Here is a 10,408-nt window from a genome sequence, read left to right as displayed (position 1 = left end):
TCGATTTTCCTGCTCCTCGGATGCTGCCTGACCTGCTGTGCTTTTCCAGCACCGCTCTAATCTAGACTCTGGTTTCCAGCATCTGCAGTCCTTGTTTTTACCTAGTTCACTACCTCTGTCTTAAAGCCTCTCTTTAAAAAAAAGGATAAAATAACCTCTTAAAGCCACAGCATCGTCACACTATTGAAATGCAAATTGTTGTTGTACATTGTGTATGGTATTAATACATTATTCCAAAGTTAACCATACATGCCCACCCACTCCTCTTGCTGCAGCTCTGAAGACATGGATTCCTGTTGGGGTATGTTCCCCCAGCCACAATATTGTCACAACAGCTTATCCATTTAAGCCACTAGTCATACACAAAGTTGCATGCCACTCAGCTGATCCGCTGTGTGAGGCATCGCTGCTATGCCTGACCTTATGTAATAGATCGGCACGAAGACACACCACCCTTTTCATGTCAGTAAGCGGATGACGGTCAGTGGCCAGCAATCAGGTTTTACCAACCACATCCCCCCAAAATCTTGGGTGCTTTTCCAGGATATTATTCGTCCATGGAATGTGGATGTGACTGGTTAAGCCAACATTTCATTCCCATTCCTGGAGAAAGTCAACTACCTTCCTGAACCCCTTGGGGGAGGTAATTGATTCCTCAGTGCTGTTTCTTTCAGGGTAGCAGAGGATGTTGACATCAGTTGCCTGAACATAGGGGACTGAACTTGGGATCTTCTCTGAGTTTTTATGCACTGTGTCATTCAGTAACTACAATCTAACCTTCTACGCTGAGTGAGCCCAGAGGCTGAGGACTATTTTTAGTGCCAGTGTTTAGCAATAACAAATTACAATCTGCTGACTCTATTGCCAACCAGAAAGTTTCTGCTTATCAGACACATGTTGTCCAACACATCAATGTTGGCTAACAAGTAAACTGACCGCAGGGCTGAGCAGTATAGGGTCATTATTTCTTTAGCTTCTTCTTTTCAATTATGTTTGTGACTTTGGTATGAGTCTCGGGGTTACCAGACACATGGTGTTTTTTGTGCTTACTCTGTACATGAAAGGTACATTATAATAAGATAGAACCTTGGTTACAGTATACTTTGATTACTGTGAATGGCCTTTTTACAACAGAAGGGTGTAGAGGCACTGGAGAAAGTGCAAAGGAAGAAAGATTTATAAGGATGATAACAGAGCCGGAGGTTATAACTGTTGAAGAATTCAGAACTGGCTGTGACGTTTTTATTTCGGAAAGAGGAGGCTGATGTTGAACCAAGAGGAGTCTTTGACTTTATGAAAGGGTTTGACAGGTTTGACATAGAGGAGATGTTTCCACTTGTGGAGAGTTCAAAATAGGGGCCATAACTCATAAATCCAATACAAAATTCAGGAGAATGGTTAGAATGTGAAATCTAGTACCGCAGGGAGAGCTTGAGGCAAAGAGCACTGAAGTATTTAAGGGCTAAGTGCGAGATGGAGGAAGGAATTGAAGGTTATGCTGATGGAGTTTAAATATAAAGGGGGGAGACTCATGTACAACATAAATTCTGCATTGGATGTAGTGTGGTAAATGTTTCTGTGCTGCAAACTCTGCACAATTTTACATGAAAGATCACATTTATTTTTAATCTGTTGATTTAAGTTGGTTACACCTATATTTACTTCCCATAACGAGACAAGAATTGTGTTGAAGAGTAGAGTCTGACAGGAATGCATTCCTGCCTATCTATCAGACTATGGGGACATGTCATAGGATGGCTGAAGTTAAACTAAAAAGGGTACAGAAACAAATTTACTAGGTTGTTTCTGGGACTGGAGGGTTTGAGATAAAAGGAGAGTCTGGGACATTTTTGCCTGTAGCATCGGAGGCTGAGGGGTGACCTTACAGAGGTTTATAAAATCGTGAGGGACATAGATAAGGCGAGTAGCCATGGTCTTTTTCCCAAGGATAGGCGACTTCAAATCTAGAGGCCATAGGTTTAATGTGAGAAGGGAAAGACTTAAAAGGGACCTGAGGGGCAACCTTTTCACACAGAGGGTGGTGTGTGTAAGGGATGAGCTGCCAGAGGAAATGACAGATGCAAGTACAATTACAACATTTAAAAGTTATTTGGATGGGTACATGGACAGGAAAGGTTTAGAGAGATACAGGCCAAACACAGGCAAATGGGGCTAGTCCTGTTGAGGGATACCTGTCGGCATTGACATGTTGGGCTGAAGGGTCTGTTTCCATGCTGTATGACTCTATGTTAGCCATCCTGTGCTGTTCCTGGTATGATTGACAGCGACAAAGGGCTCACACACACTTTGAGTCCGTCCCTTCCGCATTCAAACTTCTTGTTGTCTGCGGGGTACGCTATGTAACATTCAATTCATACAGCCCGGACGTCAGCGTCCGAACGTCAGGCAGGCGAGTCTGAGATGTGAAGTTTACGGCCGCACAACTGCAGAGTGGTGAGGTTACTCTCTAAGCCTGGCCTTGAGTTCTGACGGTGAGTGGGTCTGATTATAGAAGCTGACTCTCGCCTTGAACATGAAGGGAGCGTGTGAACCGTCACACCTTCCATAGGTCAGCACGTTGGCTGGCTGCCTATCTTTAAACTTAGAGACGCTGGAAGCTGAAGAACATTCAGACACTGAAAGCAAATGAGGAGACCATTTGGCCCACTGTGTCTGTGCTGTTTCTCTCAATAAGTTATCCAATTTGTTCCACTTTTCAGGAATTTGTTTGCCTACGTTTATATCAAATTTGCCTTCAAGAGCTGTTGGATATGTTTTTGCACCTTACTATCTGGCAGTGCTATCCATCACTGAACAATTCAATGCATACAGAAAAAAAAAATATTCCCCACCCTCCTCTTTATTAACTACAGCCGAAAGAGGCTCTCCCAATTCACTCAATCAAAGGTCCTTACTTTTTTTGAAAGCAGCCTTTGAATTACCTCCTGCAGCTTTTCTCTTCAAAGGATAACAACCCTGCTGGTCCAGTCTCTCCACAAAACTGAAGTCCCTTATCCCTAGTCGACATACCTGTGTATAAGTAAGCGGTGCCTCATCCAGAATGTGGCCTAGGTTGGAGCATCTTTTGCCTTGAAGAGAGACTGGATAAGCTCGGGTTTTTTTCTTCAGAGCACGGGAGGCTAATGTGGGGAAGGGGGGACCTGATTGCGTTGTATAAGATTATGAGGGGCTTGGACAGGGTGAATAGAAAGCAATTCTTCCCCTTCGTTACTGGGTCAATAACAAGGTGGGCATAATTTTAAGGTGACAGGCAGAAGGTTGGGAGGGGATTTGAGGAAAATGTTTTTACCCAGAGAGTGGTGGGAATCTGGAATGTGCTGCCTGGGTGGGTAGAAGACACAAGGCACCTCACAAATTTTGAAAGGTACATGGATGAGCACTTGAAATGTCATAACATTCAACGTCCTGGGCCAAGTGCTGGAGAGTGGGATTGGTGTGGGTATGTCTGTGCAGACTCAATGGGCCAAAGGACCTTTCCTAGGCCCTGTGATTCTGTGCTGTACAGGGATGTGTAGGTCGGGTGCATTAGTCAGGGGAAATGTGGAGTAATAGGGTACGGGAATGGGTCGTGTGGACCTGTTGGGCCAAGTGGCCTGTTTCTAGAGGTTCTATGATTCTATGAGTTGTTGTCCGTGTCAAAATGGAGAAAGGAAAATCCAGCAATGGCTTCTCATCAGGACTAGTGACTCTGTCTAAAAAATACAACTATAAATCTAGGGTGATTAAAATGGAGAAAGAATGTGCATTTCTCTGGTCCCTTTCACAAGCCTGGGCATGTCCTGCAACCAGGTCCCGCTCACAATACTGAAATGTGACAGCGGCCATATTGATTTTTCAGATGTTAGGCTGAGGGAGAAACATTGGCTGGGAACCAGGAAAGAATCCCCTTGCCCTTCATTCACAATGGGATCCTTGGCGGGCACCTGACTGAGCCGAGGTGGGCCTTGGCATGGAAATTCATCCATGGAACCTCCCGCTCTGCTGCACTCTCCAAGTGCTGCACCTGTGGGGGTGGGGGTCTGTGCTCAAATCCCCACACCCACCCAAAACCAAGACACAACTTGCCCCAGTGGCTGGTAAAACGAAACTCTCCCCGATGCAGAGAATCTCTCGAGGATGTAGAACGGTGACTTGATTGAGATTCCAGGGGGCAGCAGCCACCCTTTGCCCTCCAACTGGTGTCTGTTCTATTGCCACTATCGCTTATATATGACTCAAAGGGAAAAGTAATGGGACATTTCTAGTGGAGAAGCAGGCACCGGGAGATGTGTGGGACAGACCCGGAGAAGCATCTGGTCCTTTCCTTGCTGACAGTTTTGTTTGCTGGGGAAGTAATCTGAGCAGGAATGAACGCTGGTGGGAGAAGGAAAACAAGAGGGAGAAAAGAAAACAAGATGGCAGAAATTAAATCAGCAATCTGTAAACACGGCACAGTTTTAAACAAAAAAAAGCGTTAAAATTTTAATTGGAGCAGTGATTGGTGAATCTCAATTAACCTTATGGCCCAACGGCAGAAACGTGATACTTTATCACATTGACCTCCCTCTTTGGAGGAAGGACCTCTCCGACTGCTCTCCTCAAGATTTTGCGCATTGCATTTGGCTGGAGGGGCTTCGTGGGGGGAGTGCAAGGAGGTCAGAGAAGAATGAAGGCTCCATGGAGTGATAAGGAGTTGGAAGGTAATGTTCGAACTCATGTGTTAATGTGTTAAAATGGTGGACAACATAATGGCATGTAAACACAGAACCCAGATTATTGCTGTTTCTGACTCTATAACTGTTGCACAAACAAACCATTGCTCTCTCTAATAAAGAGGTCAGGTGCCACTCGGTGTGCTGCAAATTCAACTTAAAAACATAACGCAAGAGCAAAAACAAAGGGAATGACGGAACTTATTATTCCTGTAAGCACACATGTCCTGCCACCTTGATATATTCCTCACCCCACCACCTCCCCCATCACAGCCACTCTGCAATTTGTTAAGTTGTCCAAGGGGGGTCTGGTTCTTACCAAGAGAAGTGATATGAAGTACTTTCACAGGAATAAATGCTTCGAGCCTGTGTCTTAAGCCAACTTTGATTGCTGGATAATCCTACACTTTTTGTTTCGATCCGTCATTCTGAAAAAGAAGGAAGCCATTGTAGCTTAGGATGATCTTAAACATTGGGTTTAATCCAGCTAAACACTGCAGTGTCACGGGAGCCAGGGCTTTCTGTAATAAAGAACAAAGCTGGTGGCCTAAGTAGCCTTTTGCAGTTAAAATCACTTTCAGTGTCAAGAGAACCAGTGATAGGTAGCTTTATTTTTGACTGCAAACTTTTATTTTTGTTAATGCAACATCTGTTAATGCTATCATTCATTTCCTCAGGGTCTCTAATCTGAATGGCTGTTTATCAGGCATGAATCGGACGATGTGCATCGATGTGTGATATGGTCGTGACAGGGGTTACCTTTCTCATTCCCCAACCCAAAGTTCATGCCCATCTTTCTCCTGGAGAAACAGGAACCCTCAGTCAGTCCCCCTCCTCAAAGCCGCTGAGGGTAGTTTGAATTTGCTGTCACCATTTCTCTCCGTGATTATTCCAATGGAAACAGAGGAGGTGTCTTTCTCAAATTAACAACCGCATCGTTTGTTAACCCACTGCAATGGATGGTGTTGAAATGTACGTGAAGGATTGCTCTCAGAAATAAACTCTGTCTGTCACTGAGGGTCACCCTGCTTTCATGGGCCAAGATTGAAGGTTTCGAATTAGCTCCCTGAATCTCCACCTCCCCACCAACCCCCACAGGCACACACACACACACATGAAGATATTCTATTACGTAGCACCTTTCAGAGCCACAGCACAGATAAAACACTTTAGAGTTTGAAGTGTCATCCTCTGTTGTAATGTGGGAAGCATTACAGGCAATTTGTGCACTGGGACAGTCATGAGACAGTGAACTGCTACGGTTACAATCCTGTTAATGTTGAGGTTGCATTAGCTCCAACAAATCCGACACCGTCACAGTCTTTAGGTGGAGAAACAGCTTGGCATGAGGTCCCAATGGAGACAGACATGACATACCTGAAAGTTATACAACACAATACAATATAGTGCAGCACAGGAACAGGCCCTTCAGCCCAGAGAGCCTGCGCCAATTCTAAATCTAATTTAGACCTGCTACATATTGCCCAAGCGTGGTGTCGATCTGTCTGTTCGCTTCCCGTTCATGTGTCAAAAAGATATGCCTTAAACGTTGCTAACGCGCCTGCTTCCACCACCTCCACTGGCAGTGTATTCCAGGCCCCTCCCCCCACCCCGGCCTCTGGGTGAAATATTTTCCTCTCACGTCTCCCTAAATGTTCCTCCTCTCACCCTGAACCTGTGCCCTCTTGTAATTGACCTTTCGACCCTGGGAAAAAGCCTCTGACTGTCCACCCTATCTGTGCCTCTCATAATTTTGTAGACCTCTATCAATCGCCCCTTCACCTCCGCCTTTCCAATGAAAACAATCTGCATTTATCCAACTCTCCTCATGACTTAAAACCCTCCAGACCAGGCAACATCCTGGTAAACCTTCTCTGCACCCTCTCCAAAGAATCCACGTCCTTCTGGTAGTGTGGCGACCAGAACTGCACGCAATATCCTAAATGTTCAATTGTCCTAATTTTCCAAATTCCAAAATATTCACTTAAGTTTTATACAGCTGTGACATAACTTGCCAACTTTTATATTCGATGCCCACACCAATGAAGGCAAGTGTGCCTTCTTGACCACCTTATCCACCTGTGTTGACACTTTCTGAGATCTCTGAACCTATATGCCCAGTTGTAACAATGCCCAGCCCTTTCCAATGAAAACAATCTGCATTTATCCAACTCTCCTCATGACTTAAAACCCTCCAGACCAGGCAACATCCTGGTAAACCTTCTCTGCAAGCTCTCCAAAGAATCCACGTCCTTCTGGTAGTGTGGCGACCAGAACTGCACGCAATATTCCAAATGTTCAATAGTCCTAATTTTCCAAACTCCAAAATATTAACTTAAGTTTTATACAGCTGTGACATAACCTGCCAACTTTTATATTCAATGCCCACACCAATGAAGGCAAGTGTGCCTTCTTGACCACCTTATCCACCTGTGTTGACACTTTCTGAGATCTCTGAACCTATATGCCCAGTTGTAACAATGCCCAGCCAGTTAATGTTAGTTGTACATGTTATGCTGTTAAACAATATCTTATTATGTCTAGCAAGTGTATAATTTTGTTCAGACTTTCTAGTGGCTAATTCTCTCCAACTCATAATTAAACAGCGTCTTAGAGTCAACAAAGGAAGGAGGGTTAGTGGCAGTGATCGAAGTAGTTCGCACCTAGAATTCAATGTTACGAGACGATCAGTGATAGGTACCACTGTTAAAAAAGATAAAGGTAACGCTGGAGTGAATCCATTCAATCCAAGGAAAACAAAAGAAAAGTGAGTTTGCACCTGAAGAACCCTACAGCTTTAGAAAGATACAAACCATCTGTCAGTAACCTAAACATGAAAACTACAAACAGCAGGTACTGAGATCGGGCAAAAGCAGCACTTCAGAGGAAACCTTCCCCTCGACAGCCGGCAAGAGAGGGAGGGAAAATAATGGGCTAGTGTTATGGACTAAGCCAGACCACTCAAAACGTTCTGAAGCAGGCAGCCCCAGACCAAAACTTCGCAATTTATTTTGTTAAGTGTACAGTGAAAATTACCCGGATTAAGTTGGCTAGGTTGACGATTAGATTTTAAAACAGACAAAAGTTTATTCACAAAATTACACAATGAAACACAAAGGACAGAATAAGGAACCCCTACAGAACTCAACCTGTCCAACCGAGACTTAATTACGCTGTTCCGAATCTCCACAACAGTCCCAATAGGCAAACACCCTTTAAAAACAGGTTGGAGTTGAAGGGCAGAGAAGAGAGAGGGTTTCCACACAGCTCCCTGCTGAACTTCCCAGTTCAAGACTGAACTAAAACTTCTCAGCCCAGCAAAAGAACTGACCACTCCCCTTTCATTATACAGGTCATTTCGAAAACATGACCACTTTGGCCTGAAGTCTCATCTGTTTGAGAAGAGCAAAAATGCCTCTCAAAATCCTTTTCATCTCTGTTCCAAACCAGACTGATCAGAGCCCGGCCTGGTTTATTAACCCTCTGAAAAAAGTCAAGGACAGAGTCTCCTTGAGCCAAGGAACAGCTTTTGGAAAAGAAAGGGACTAGCTTTGTGACACTAAGGAAAGAGTAAAAGCTAGGCGGAAGCAGAGGAGAATGTTCCCTGGGATCAGTGTGGAAGAAAGGTCAAGATTCTTATGGGAAAATGTTACAATAAGGTGCAAAGAAACAGGCTGGGCATGAAAGAAGTGAAATAAAGTGCACAAAACTTCAAAGAAACCATCATTGGTATCATGAGTAACTGCAAGAGGGATGGCTACTGTAGACATCATGAGAAACTTACATCTAGGCAGGAAACCATTATTTTAATTGTTAGAAGGACCAGGATAATCCCAGTAATCAGCACAGAGATACAATATTGGCATTTAATGACATTTAAACCTTAACAGAAGCAATATAATACAGTTTTGCAAATTAACTTTGTTTAAAAGCTTGAAGACAAAGTAAATACTGCAACGTTGCGAGAATAGCCTTTATTGTCAAGTGCACTGGAGCGAATGCAGTGAAAAGTTTGTAATGTCGCCTCTCGATGCCATCTTAAGTACAGGGTACCTAGGTACAGGTACTATAAGGGTTATTACAGAATTGAAATAAAAAACAAGGCTGGCATGGGAATGCCGAGTTTAAGTAGCCCAGGATGAGACTAAATAGTGTCTGTAAAGTACTCAAGTTATAATCCTTTTCACTGAGTCTGTGCCCACTGGGTGTCAGAACACGAGGCCTCGCTGCGTCCACGCGCTGGCCTCTGTCCCAAACTCGTCCCCCCATCTTGGCCCCCGCTCGCTCTGCTCCCTGCTTCAGTCTCTGGCCTGCAACTCAGCTCTCAGCTTAGCCCCCGCTCACTCTGCTCCCACTCCAGACTCCAGCCTGCAACTCAGCTCCCAACTCAACCCCCGCTGACTCTGTTCCCAGTCCGGTCTCCGGCCCAGACCTCAGCTCCCAGCTCTGATCCCATGCATTCTGCTCCCGGTGCCAGGCTCCGGCCCACAGCTCATCTCCCAGCTCAGCCCCCACTCACTCTCCTCCCACTCCTGGCTCCGGTCCACAACTCAGCTCCCAGCTCAGACCATGCTCACTCTGCTCTCCACCCCAGGCTCTGACCTGCGGCTCAGCTCCCAGCTCAGAGCATGCTCGCTCTGCTCCCCACCCCAGGCTCTGGCCTGCAACTCAGCTCCCAGCTCAGCCCCCGCTCTGGGCTCTGGCCTGCAGCTCAGCTCCCAGCTCAGCCCCCGCTCCGGGCTCTGGCCTGCAACTCAGCTCATAGCACAGCCCCTGCTTGCTTTGCTCGCGCTCCGGGCTCCCGTCCATGACTCAGCTCCCAGTTTGGCCTGCGCTCGCTCTGCTTTCCCTCCGGCCTCTGGCTGTGACTTGCTTCCAGGACCCAGTCCATGATCACACTGCCTCCATTCTGGCTTGTGACTCATCTCCCGAGCCCAGCTGATCTCGGACTCTGATCTTCATTCCCTCCAGGTAAGGTACTTTAAGAATTTAAAAGTTGCTGTGATAGAGTTTAATAGTTTTTAAGAAATTTTAAGGTAACAGAATTGATTTAATGTAAGAATACAAGCTTAAACATAGCATTGAGATGATGCAGATATAAAATAGCTTAACAGGAAGAAGAACAATGAATACATTGAGAAAAAAATGGATCCAGAAATTGTCCATAATTAAAGGCATATTGTCTGTGATGGGCCAAACAAAATGCAGGACATCTTGCAGAAGACACTTCTTAAGATACAGAATTGCTTCAAAACTAAACACTAAATTGTTTAATTGACTGGGAAAGCTATAGCTTGAGTTCGTTAGATGGGTCGGTGTTTGTCCAATGTGTGCAGGAGGGTTTCCTGACACAATATGTAGACAGGCCAACAAGAGGTGAGGCCATACTGGATTTGGTTCTGGGTAACGAACCAGGCCAGGTGTTAGAATTGGAGGTAGGTGAGAAATTTGGGGACAGTGACCACAATTCGGTGACTTTTACTCTAGTGATGGAGAGGGATAAGTGTGCACTGCTGCGCAAGAGTTATAGCTGGGGGCAGGGAAATATGATGCGGTGAGGCACGACTTAGGATGCGTAGCTTGGAAAAGTAGGCTTCAAGGGAAGGGCACAATTGATATGTGGAGCTTGTTCAAGGAGAAACTATTGAGTGTTCTTGATAAGTATGTACCTGTCAGGCAGGGAGGAAAAGGTCGTG

This window comes from Chiloscyllium plagiosum, chromosome 3 (genome assembly GCF_004010195.1).
Source record: "Chiloscyllium plagiosum isolate BGI_BamShark_2017 chromosome 3, ASM401019v2, whole genome shotgun sequence".
NCBI classification, from domain to species: Eukaryota; Metazoa; Chordata; class Chondrichthyes; order Orectolobiformes; family Hemiscylliidae; genus Chiloscyllium; species Chiloscyllium plagiosum.
The sequence above is the reverse complement of the archived record's forward strand: the minus strand, read 5'-3'. Positions refer to the sequence as shown.